The sequence below is a fragment of the Achroia grisella genome, unplaced genomic scaffold (genome assembly GCF_030625045.1).
Source record: "Achroia grisella isolate CSIRO2021 unplaced genomic scaffold, CSIRO_AGI_Agris_v1 utg976, whole genome shotgun sequence".
In the NCBI taxonomy this organism is placed as follows: Eukaryota; Metazoa; Arthropoda; class Insecta; order Lepidoptera; family Pyralidae; genus Achroia; species Achroia grisella.
In genome coordinates, this window is record NW_026713078.1 from 471,579 (window position 1) to 484,726 (window position 13,148).

Consider the following 13,148-nt stretch of genomic DNA (forward strand, 5'->3'; position numbering starts at 1 on the left):
TGAACCTAATGTACCCTGGGACAATATCGCGCCTAAAGCTACATTAGATGCATCAGTCGTTAAAATGAAGTCTCTTGCAAAATCCGGGTACTGTAAAATCGGATCGTTAGTTAAGAGAGTTTTACACTTCTCGAAACAACTAACATATTCTGAATTAACTGTTACCTTCCTACCTTTTTTCAGACATGTCGTTAATGGTTTAGTAATAGTAGCGAAATCGGGAATAAACTTTCTGTAATATCCAACCAAACCAAGAAATTGTTTGATTTCTTTCGGTGTTTTTGGAAGAGGATAGTTCTGAATAGCTGTAATTTTGTCGGGGTTTGGTTTAATTCCATCCTTGGTGATTATATGCCCTAAATAAGCGGTTTCAAGCTTGAGAAATTCGGATTTATCCATCTGGATTTTAAAATTCGATTCTCGTAGTTTTTGAAATACCTTGTCAAGATTGATCATGTGTTCCTGGAGAGAGGTACTGAATACAATGATATCGTCTAAATATACTAAGCATACAACGTTTTGAAGGTCCTTAAGAACATTGTCCATTACCCGTTGGAAAGTAGATGGGGAATTTTTTAAACCCATGGGCATGCGTAAAAATTCATAATGTCCGTTCTCAACGTTGAATGCTGTTTTAGCAATATCACTGGGTTCCATCTCGACCTGATAAAACCCACTGGCAAGATCTAAAGTAGAGAAGTATTGACAGTTTCCGAGTTTATCTAGAACATCTGTAATATTAGGAATAGGGTACTTATCGTCATATGTTTTTTCGTTTAATTTTCTGAAGTCTACTACTAATCGCCATTTAGTTTTACCCGAAGCGTCAGCCTTTTTGGGTACGACCCAAATAGGTGAGCTCCATGCAGATTCTGATGGTTGGATAATACCCTGATCTAACATCTTGCCTATCTGATCTCTAACTTCATCCCTATGTACGTATGGGTACCGGTAATTCTTTCCGTGCACTGGTATTTCGTCCGTAGTCCTAATTTTATGTTTAACTTTATTCGTAAAAGTTAATGATTCTCCGTCAATATAAAACACATCCGCATATTTAGTACATAATGTTTCTAAGTTAGCGCGTTCCTCCGGATTTAAATGATCTGTGCGTAGTCGTGAGAGGACTTCTTGTACTCGCGAGGGTAACTGCTTAGTACGGAATGATTCCATGTTATATGTTTCAGCTTGAATAGCACGATCCATGGAAAATATTATATCATGATTTGTTGGGTTTGCAATTTCAACAAATCCGCGACTATTTTTTACCATAGTTACACAGTCACTAACGATACAATTAGAAAAAAATTGTTGCTTAATAAAAGCTTCACCGTCTTGTAAATTAATTGGAAGTCTTAGCAATTTCTTTGAATAAGCAGGAATAACATCCTCGTATAAATTAACGTTACAAGAATTATATAAATTAATGGGGATACTACTATTACGGGTTTTAAGTAATTTATTTTTAAGATCAATATTTGATTCTAGTTGTTCCAGTAAATCATATCCAATTAAACCATCAAAAGTTTTGTGAAATTTATAAATGAATAATTTCATTCCATCTGGCTCCCTAAACTCTTTAAAGTAAGGAATAGTAATAGAATAATTATGTCTAGACGTAGTATGGGCATTCGTTACTTCAAACGGTTCATAGTTTAAGTGAACATTATAGAAAAATCGGTCTACAGCTTCTGGAGATATGAATGATTGATTCGCTCCAGTGTCTATAAGAAATTTCATAGGTGGATTTGAAATTTGTATAAATGGTAATTGCCTTTGAGTGTGCATATTAATTTCTATTTTGATTTTTCTGATTTCCCCGCTTGGGAAAATCCTGCTCCTCAATAGAACTTGTTGAAGGTTGAGGATCCGCAGGGTAAGTATGATCCTCATTCAAGTTATTAAAATCTTGGTCGTTATAATTAAAGTAATCCGTCTTATTTTCTAAATCATAATTATGTTCGAAATAATAGTTATCATAATCGTAGTATGGAGAAAAATCGGTATAGTAATAATAATCATTATAATTATAGTCAGAACATTCATTCATATTCATATCCCTAGTCTTAAAATAGTTCGATGGAGGCGGATTTCCATGTCTATGCCAATCATGTCCAGTTAATTGACCCTGTATAGGTCTTTCCCTAGCGACATAATGGCTTACACCACTCATGGGTTTAGGCCCTTGAGTTTGCGGAGCTTGCCTTGAAGGTAATTGAAATTTATTAAATTGAGGGTTATAATTTGGGGGTGTTGACCTAAATATCTGTTGTGTGCGTGAAGGTATACCTGGAGGTCTGTATTGTACAGGCTGGTTAGGCGGATAACTAGCTTTCCATGGTTGTGGCATGGGCGGTGATTGCCACTGATGCAAAAGAGGTGGTCGTACTAAGGAATTGATCGGCTTATAAATAGGCATAGTACTAGATGGTAAGGCCAAAGAAGACGGTTTAGGTAGTGGATTATGCATATGTGCCTTTTTATCATTATTTTCATTACGGCCTTGCAAATAAATGACGTTCAATTCCTCTTGTACAAACTCGAGAGCTTTCTCGACATTATCAGGACGCATGCAACGTATTCTAGAACCTAATGGCTCTTTTAAGCCTCGAACAAATGCATCTTTAGTTAGTTTCCTATATAAAATACGTTTCGCCTCGACAGTAGTGCTAATAGTGTCGTGCAAAGTCACATAAGTCATTATAGTGCTGAACATGTTAACGCAATGGTCATAAAATTCCTGTGGAGACCTATTTCCTTGTGTAGCTAACATAAGATCATTGTAAAGAGCGGTCTCGTCTCTTTGATCCGAAAAATTATTAATTAAATCTTTTTTAATGCTATCCCAATTCTCAGATAATCCGTTAGAATTTACTATGCGCGCGGCTGGTCCAGTTATTTTATTTAAAATAGCATTTACAATACATAAATTAACAAACTCGTTGCCAGGATTTTCCTTAATACAATACTCATTAACAAATTGGTCACAAAGACGGATAAATCTAGGTAAGACGTGAGGATTACCATCAAATTCCGGTACTAGGCGCATGGCCTTCAGAATATTATCTACGTCACCCATATTACTATATTCCGACTCCTCGGACACTGATTCTAAAGTTAAATCTCTATTTCTATCTAAATTGAGCCTACGGGATAGTCTATCGCGCGCAGGCCCTCTAGGGGTGATTTTCCTAGGGTGGAAAATGGTTGCAACTAAACTATATAACTATTCACTTTACACCTTGAGAGCAACTTTACAGGAAAAATGTATAGTGTACTCACATGCGCTGCATATTGGTAGTTCTAGGATCGATGTCTTGATTTCTCTTCCAGCCAGGAAACTTCAGGTTCTTCTTTCTGGATACTCGTGGACGCGAATCGCTCGCGACGACGATAGCGATCATAGACGACACGGTAATCGATGTGAGATATACCCTATTTCTATTCTCGATACGTCTCGAGTATCCTACCGACTGCGCCAGTTATTGAAGTCGCTGGCGGAAGACCCAAAAAAATACCAATTTTTATAAGTAAACTAAATTTAATTCTAAAAATTAATTATTACAATTATATAGGTGTCTTCGGATCGATGTGTGATCCGTAAGTGCAATTATATAAAATTAAAAATCAGGGAAATGGGTATTATTGCTGTGGGGACTAAAATGCTGATTCGACGCAGGTGGTTTTCTCGGTAGCGCACCTTCTTGCGTCATGCTTGGTGGTCCGATCCGATCGCCGTTGAGGATGTGTCGTAATACTTGCTAGGTATCTACTATAACAACTGTAAAGAAAATATTACATCTTGTGTTTTAAACAAATTTTGGGACCTAATATAATTATATAATACCTGGTTAAGTATATTTATTTATACAGAATATTTATGACGGCCCGTTGTCTATGATAGAGATATTCAGTGGATTACATATATAGTAGTAAATATAATTTTCTTCGTTCCGATTGCAGTTGCACGTTACATACAAACTGTTACTTAGAAAACTTAATTAATACTATATAATAAATAATTAAACTGTTACAACAATACTTATTTTAAATGTGATGGATTATACTTTTTCTACTTCAATCAATGTGCCTAATACGGTCCCTTAATCCATTACATTTAAGACATTCTACATCACTACATTTAAATAACATACATAGTATAAAACAATATACAGAAGAGTAATCAATAGAACTACTAGCAAAAAACATATCCAAAATTAAATCTGTTAAAATACAAATAATTCCTGTTGGACCTATACACCTGATAGAGATATTCAGTGGATTACATATATAGTAGTAAATATAATTTTCTTCGTTCCGATTGCAGTTGCACGTTACATACAAACTGTTACTTAGCAACAATACTTATTTTAAATGAGATGGATTATACTTTTTCTACTTCAATCAATGTGCCTAATAGTCTAAGGGTTTAGCACCGCTTTACTTCCGATGGTCGCGGGTTCGATTCCTCGTATGGTGCAAACGTTATTCATGAGTATGTTAACGTTATTATTTGTATCTGTCTGGGTGTTTTCTATGTATATAATATATACATGTATGTTTATGACAGTAGTCTAGTATCAAAAGGCACGCTTTGCTTAGATTGGGACTAGATGTCGCTAAGTCAATTGTCCTTGGTTATAAATGGCTGATATACCTACTAAAAGTATTTACCTATTGTTTTTCTAATATAAATAAATCATTATATTTTTATTTGTATTGGAAAAACAATATGTAATGTATGAATTTGGATGTTTACTACGTTAGTTAATAAAAGATGTGCACATAACATTAATTACAGAACATTAATACATTGTAACAAAATTTATAAGCACACTAATTGAAACAGCTATGTTAATCTGCTTAACCGTAAAGATTTTCTCCGTGCAGCAAGGGTTTATATCGTATTCACCCCGCGCCCGATAAAAATGAAACGAAAGGCAATGTAATAATATAATATTATGATATACGAGAAACAGAGGATATATATATATTGCAACCCGAGGAACTATGATGTCCCGGGATCGAGCGACATGGAAAATAAATATAGACTAATTTGTAAAATATTTGCCTTATACCCAACATTTAATATTCTTTTCTCCATTTTACGTCGATCGCTTAGTGGTTTAATACGTTTTCTTTTCGAATAGGTGCGGGTTTCATTTGAGAATAAATAGGCTATAAATTTAAAAAATAACTGGAAGGGATGTAAATAGCGGGTGAAAGACAGACAAAGGCGCGCGTAACAGCTTGTAATATTATACATATATCCATAGTATATTAATGGGTCTAGTTATAGTTTGAAAATTAACTCAAAATTACCAAATATACTAACACAAATAGTATCAAACTATTATGAATTAGGGCAAACGGTGGTGATATAAAAAAAAATAAAAGATATTAGCTAACTTTTCCATCTGATTTGAAAACTGTCATAGATAATAAGAATGGTCATAGATAATGTTAGTTTAATATATGAAACCTTCGTTACACTTAAATTTTAATTTTCTTTCTAAATGTTGACAAAAAAATAATTTATAATTATTAAATATTTTATTCTGCATAATTCATATTACTAAATTATATCTAGGTTAAGTTTCCACTAGAATTATTGATATGACAATAAAAATGTCAGAAGCAGTGATGTTCTGTATTTTATTTATTACGCCATACATATTATTTATACGACTCAAATAATAAATAAAATATTAATAAATATATAGAGTCACTATTATTTATTATTGTTAAGTCTATATGATATACGTATTAGAAGAAAGAATTAAAAATAGTAGTGGAGTTGTTAAATGAATATGTCATTTAATACTCTATAACAGAAAGAAATTAACTAGAAGTATAAAATAAATGTTTTATTAAAACTTTTATTTATTAAGGTATATATAAATAATATATTTAAAAGTCGAATTACCCATAACCCTCTTTTCGACTGTATTTTAAAGACCATCTATTCGCCCCGGCTTCGCACATGTATTCATGTATTATATATATATATAAACCTTCCTTTTGAATCACTCTATCTATTAAAAAAAACAGCTTCAAAATCCGTTGCGTAGTTTTAAAGATTTAAGCACACATAGGGACGGACAGACAGCGATAGCGACTTTGTTTTATACTATGTAATGATGATTATAGATAATCTATGTCCGACCTCGTGATGCTATCTCCAAACGTGGTCAAATTTCGTTACGACGGCCTTAGCCGAGGTTCGTACTCCTAGCCGTGCCCTCAGATTAAAGTCGTATCCGACAGGCAGGAATTGGCCTTCAGCCGCTCTATAAGTCCTTCCGCGGGTTTGAAGTGCCAGCCGCACTCGCCCACTATCGTTCGGTGAAGCTGTAAAGGCCAGCTGCGGCTATCAGCATTACAATAGTTTAAAAATAGTCAAATTTTCGTTAAGGTATCCAGTCACGAAAAGATAAACAAAAACACAGACAGACCTTGACAATTACAATATTAGAATTGATTGATAAAAATTAAAAACTTTCTATTAATTCTAAGTTTTTATCTTTATCATTAACACTATTAGTCATCGTAATATTTCATCTATATAAAAGACTTTTAATAAAAAGCACAAATATTACAATTGAAAGAAATTACAAAATTAATGCACTATACCAAGCAAATACATATATAGTGTATTATATTATATATGGTAATAGTACATTAACAACAGTGGGACAATAATAGTCTCTTATGTTTATCCATTCAGTCCTAAACAGAGAAATAAGTAGTAATACTAGTATTTATTAATAAGTGAAAATTATCACTATTCGATATTTGACCACTGTTACGCTCACATCAATTAAGCTCTCACTTCCGAAATATAGAAAATGAGACATTGAAATAAAATGACATCTAAATAAATTGAAGCAAGATAAATGTAAACATTACCAACACCCACTTTATGCCACAAAAAACAACAGTACTATTTCCTTTATACAAATATATTTGAAAAATGCACAGAAATATTATGATTAGAATGTTAAAACATTCATCATAACAATATAAGGAACATCATTAATATAGATTCAAATCTATAAACATACATATCCTCTTAAATTCATGTTGGGCTCGTTAAATTTATTACCGGCAATAACATATGCAATCAATCTTCTTACAAGCCCAAATACATTACGAGTAAAACACATCGCTTCAAAAACCTCTACAAATCCAAACAACTGTCAATCAAACGATGCAAAACGCTAATTCATTTTATTGGCCATAAACGATCAACGCGTTTCCGCAACAGAAAAAAAATACAAAAACATCTTACCTCATAATCAAATCACTGTATCACAAATCACAGCACTTTAACACTAAAACGAATCACTAGAAATCTGTCACTCGATAAGAACCAACATGTTCGTAAAATCCACGAAAAGGAACGCGAAACGGGTAGCGGCGTAGACGGAATACGCGAGGGCACTGCCGGCGGTTCTACGGAGATAGTCAAGCACGGCGCGCGCACACTCTACGAAAACGGTAATTTAAACACATTTATCAAGCTAATTCTGCAAATTGGACTAAATAATGACATTACCGAGCCACTGTTCCTTCCCTCCAGTGTTACTGTTTGTCGAGACACTCAATGGCGTTAATAATAACGTCTTCGGTGTTAATAAATTAGTTTAAAGTTGATTCGTCGCTCGGTTGAGTTGTGATTTATCGCGGGGCAGCGGGTTGGTTATTCAATTTGCGTGAACCCAACTCGTCGGACCCGCATATTGAATGCAAGGCACGCATTAAACGGAACCTTACTGAAACAAATTTTTGTAGTGAGAGTACCCAATAAATTAGATTTCTATTTGTAGTTTTGGTAATTGCTTTTTATGAAATGGAAATGCAGATTAAACTCGCACCATACCAAGATGGCGTAGAGGTATTCTATTACAATAGTCTATTGGGTTCATTGCTATCTATGTACTGTCAGGTCAACATCTTCGCGATATCCTCTCGAGATCATCATGGTCAATTTCCAGTGAATTCGCCGTGGTTGCCTGATTTTGTTCTCTGTTCCTTCCTGATGCCAAATTCATCGTTATTGGGTCCTTTCAGTGAAGCAAAATTATTACTATAAAAATGATAGCATATCGGCTTAGTACAGGTACAGTAAGATAATATTGCGTAGTATAAGGTTTTATTTGTAATTTCCTTGTTTTTTTAGCTATGATTTTTTCTCTTGTCGAGTCTTACAACATCTTGCGGACGAAAAGTAGAAGTATTATAGAATCTTATATTCTTACACGAAATATTTAGTGTCTAATTTCGTATAACTTAAAAGATAGCCATGGTGATTTATAGGTTTAGCATACTGCTTTACTTCCCATGATCACGGGTACAATTTTTCACATGCTACAAACATTTGTATTCATAAGTGTGATTGTTTCTGTAGGTCTGGGTGTTTTCTATGAATATTATATATAATTATATAATCATAACGAATGAATCTAAGTATTTATATCAGTTGTCTAGTACCCATAACGAAAACTTTGCTCAACTTAGGACTAGGTGGCGTTGTGTGAATTCTGCAGAAATATTATTATTATTATTATTAAAACATAGCATAATAATAGCTATACCATAGTTTATCACAATACGTGTCACCTGGTCAGATATTTTATATATGTACCTAATTTCACGTTTCACGAAAAATCGACGCATCCATAGAGCGACTTGTCATACAGGGTAGAGTTGATGGTACTAGACCCCGTGGACGATCACCCATGCGATGGACCGACCAAATCAAAGCAGCAATAGGCGGTCCACTCCACGAGTGTACCAGAATAGCAAACAGTAGAGACAAATGGCGAGCTGTCGTGCGGCGGTTGACATCAGCCTCACATCCCACTACGTAATAACCACGACCGTTCTTTCAATAAAATCGTCTTTAGCGTGTTCAAGACATAGTACAGTGTAAACTTTAACAATTCTAATATCAGTAACAATATTTATTTAAACGAAATCTTAAATATCTGTTTGATTTCATCCGTTGACATTTCCCGTACGAAACTGACTCGACGTAAAATAAATTGGTTCGTTTTCTAAAGAAAATTTTCTTGTTTTGAATATAATTCTAGCATTTCTGTATACCTACAGTTCGGGCTTTGTGAAATGAGAGTTTGTTGCAGAATACTGCCAGCCACTACAATGTTGGCATGTTGTAATAGTGCATCAAAACCAGATTTAAAATGTACTAGATGAGTTACAGACTAACTTCAAAAAAGAAGTGTTATGATGTTCATTATGACAGAGATACTCTCTGTACTAAAAGTAACCTGTACCATGATAAAATGGTGATGTAATTGACAGGTAACACCGTAACGAATTCACCAAGAATGGTTTATATTAATATTAATATTATAAATTCCCAATAGCACAAATAAAATTTTTTAGCATCACAATTATGCTTAAAAAAAATAAAATCATCATAAAGAGTGAGGAAGTAAGAAATAAATGAGAATAATTCTAAGAAGACAAAGAATAATGAAATGGATCAATTGAAAAGAAAGCTATGACAGTACAGAGAAAATAAGAATGATAAACTAAAAACAATACAGAGAAGTATATGGTCTGCGATAGAGTCAAATGGAGAACTTATATAATAATATGGAGAATATTAGAAAGAATGAACAAGATCTTGACAAGAGAAAACGCTTAAAGAAAACAAATATCTCAGTAAAACTAACAAACACCAGACAAACGAAACTTAAACACTGGAGCATCCTAAAGAGAAATGTATAGGAAATATATTTAGAATATAGAAAATCCAGACCGACCAAAACTTAAGCGTCAGAGTTTACTAAATAAAATATAAAAAAAAAAAATTACAGGAAATTTAAAATTGGAGTCGCTGCTGTAACAGTAATTGATAAATTAAAATTATCATCGTTTTCATAATTAGTAATGATAGATCGCACTAACCGTATAACCTTCTCCCCAAATGCAAGCAATTAAATGTATGTTACATATTACATTACATACATTTACATAGTACAATTAGTTTGGATCGAGGAGTACGACAGTTTAATTGCGGTCCCAATTCGCGGGATATATTGTTACGAAATAATTTAAATATTCATTACAATCAAACGTTAGGAACGAGAATGTTTTTATCGCATCCAAGATCGACTTTGAAGATTCAGTTCAAGATAAAAATGGCCAAATCTTTGGATATTTTTCAATTTATATTTTTTACGTAATATATATTTATGTTATAGCTAACTCAAGTACAAATTTATTTTATTGTACTTTTAGTTTTTTTACTTTTTTTTATTTATTATTATCAGCCGTACTTAACCACCTTAAGGCATTTTCTCCAAGTCAACTATAGGAGAACCAGAAATTAGCGACATTTAAATATATAGAATAAATAATGATAATAAGAAGTTGGTATAAATATAAAATATAATTAAATTAAAAATAGATATAGATAAGACATACATATATGTAAACACATAATATATAAAAATATCACATATAATAGTTATACATAAATACAAACACAAATCAACAGCGAATAGTCCAGTAAATCAGGAAGATAATTTTGACAATTTGCAATACTTAATATTGTTTTTGTAATTACAAAAATCATTAGAAGGATGTTTACCTACTTACTTTGGATTTAAACGTTTTGGTTGCACTAGATTATCATCACTTAATAACATTCAATGCACGAATAAACCTAGCTACATGTGTTGAAGTTAATAAAATGGAGTTATAAATTGAGTCGCTATATTTTAAAGGACTAATATCGGGTCTAGCTCTCCCGGCTACAAATTTCGTTCGTTCACCTCACTGTTCATTCGTTTGGTCTTTCATTCACTCAATTGACCGCACATTTCTTTCATTGACCATTCGTTTCAGTCTACATTATTGTAGTCCCGAGTTTATTATTTTCTTTATCATTCACAATGATGTCGGTGGCTTAGCAATTTTGCACATGGTTATACATTTCGTTGGTCGCAGATTCGGTTTCAATGCAAGCATATGTATTCAAATTTAGATTAAGACTATATATATATTCTATTTAAAATTGGTCTACCTGTTTTTATATATACTTAGATATATATATTTTATACAAAATATCTTAAAGTATTTTCGTCGGTTATACCTGTTGTATCTGATCTTGGTTTAATGCAAATTTCATATAATCACTTTCATTTTTATGTACATGACGTAATCAATAAATCTATATAATGTAATGTAATAAATCTATATAAAATAATAAATCTATGTAATTGTATCTATATAAATTGTTTATAGTACTATTTAATTTGGGACAAATTCCATCTTGTCGCAAATTATAGTATTATTTGATTTGAGACAAGCGCCATCTGGTCCCAAATTGTAACAATTGTCCAACATTATTTATTTATTTTCATATGCATCCAACATTATTTACATGATACTATTTTATTTTTTTCGATATCAGTTCTTCATACTCAAGATTAAAATTCCTATTTGAATCAAATAGTAATATTTTGCGGTAAGAAATCTTAAATTTATTTACTATGACATTTCCCTTGGAAGTTACTTCCTAAGGAAATATTATGTACATGCCAACTATTCAACATTGAGTCTCAAAGCGAGGCGCATCCTGCGAGACCGCTCTTTGAAGCAAATAGGTTTTCCATGATGTCGTTAGTCGTAATTTCATATCCCATTATATCAAGTAGTCAGACGACTTAATTTCTGCTCGCTGCGTATAAATGTAGTCACAGAACGTTTAATAGTACTTCGAAATGTATCTAAATAAGTACCAGCAGGGTCACAGATATATAAACGACAATAGTTTTCTTTTAATTTTTAATTTGTGTATGGATTGTAATTATTACACTATGTTTTACGAGAAGTTACTTACAATAAATTGGACGCGTTTCTTAGAGATATTTTTTAGAGTCTAAAAGCATTTAGACTCTAAAAATATCTCTAAAAAACGCCCCCTTTATGAAAGCTAGTAGACAAACTCATAAGAATTCTAAAGGCTATTGGTAAAATCTGCACCTACAAAAAGAGATTGTGTATAATAACATGCGACTGCTTTATTACTAGCGACGCGTCCGGGCTACGCACGGACGTATTACAATTTTTTTAATTTCTCGACTCATTCTTTACTATAACACGCATGTATTACACATGTAAACCTTCCCCTTGAATCACTTCATCTATTGATGATTAAAATATATTAAAATCTGTGCGTAATTTAAAAGATATAAGCGAACAGACAGCGGTGACTTTGTATATAGTATCTAAATATATATAACTCAAAGGTGACTGACATAGTGATCTATCAACGCACAGCCCAAACCACTGGACGGATCCGACTGAAATTGGGCATTCAGCTATATGTTATGACGTAGGCATCCGCTAAGAAAGGATTTTGATTAATTCTAAAATAGGGGATGAAAGTTTGTATGAAACTTTGTCAATTTTAAACCGATCGGGCTGAGATTTTGCATGCATAAAGCTAATATGACATAGGCATCCTCATAGAAAGGTATTTGATAAATTTCACCCCTAATTAACGAAGTCGCGGACAAAAGCTAGTGTAAAGATATGATGAGAAAGTAAGTTCGTATGTTACGTTTTCTATATTTGTATATATTTTCTTACTCTGTCTATAATCTTAAAAATACTATACATATATATAGGTATGTTACTGTTTCAGATTCTGAGATTATATTTGGAGCAGTACAGGCATCCTTTAGTTGGTAACATGACTTCCGGTAGCAAGGTGAGCATCTCCACAGCCTGTCTCCACTGCTGGCCGCGTATTTACTAACCAGATTCTTCTATTTTTACCATAAAATAATTAAATAATAATTTTTGTATGATATTAGTACATCCTACTTTATATGATATATGTATAATCCCTATTTCAAGTACAAAGTAAGCTTAATTTAATTCTTTTACGACTATAAATATTTATTATTACGCATAATTTAAATTAACTGAAAATAGGAACATGCATTTTAGTTGTAATGTTTTATATATAAATTTATCAATTTAATATTTACATTTATTTAAATTTACACGCTTAAAATTTAACTGAATATTTGCATATAAAAAAAACCTATGTACTATCCATACCTACTTGAAAGTATTTCGCCTACTTTAAACCGTATACGGTT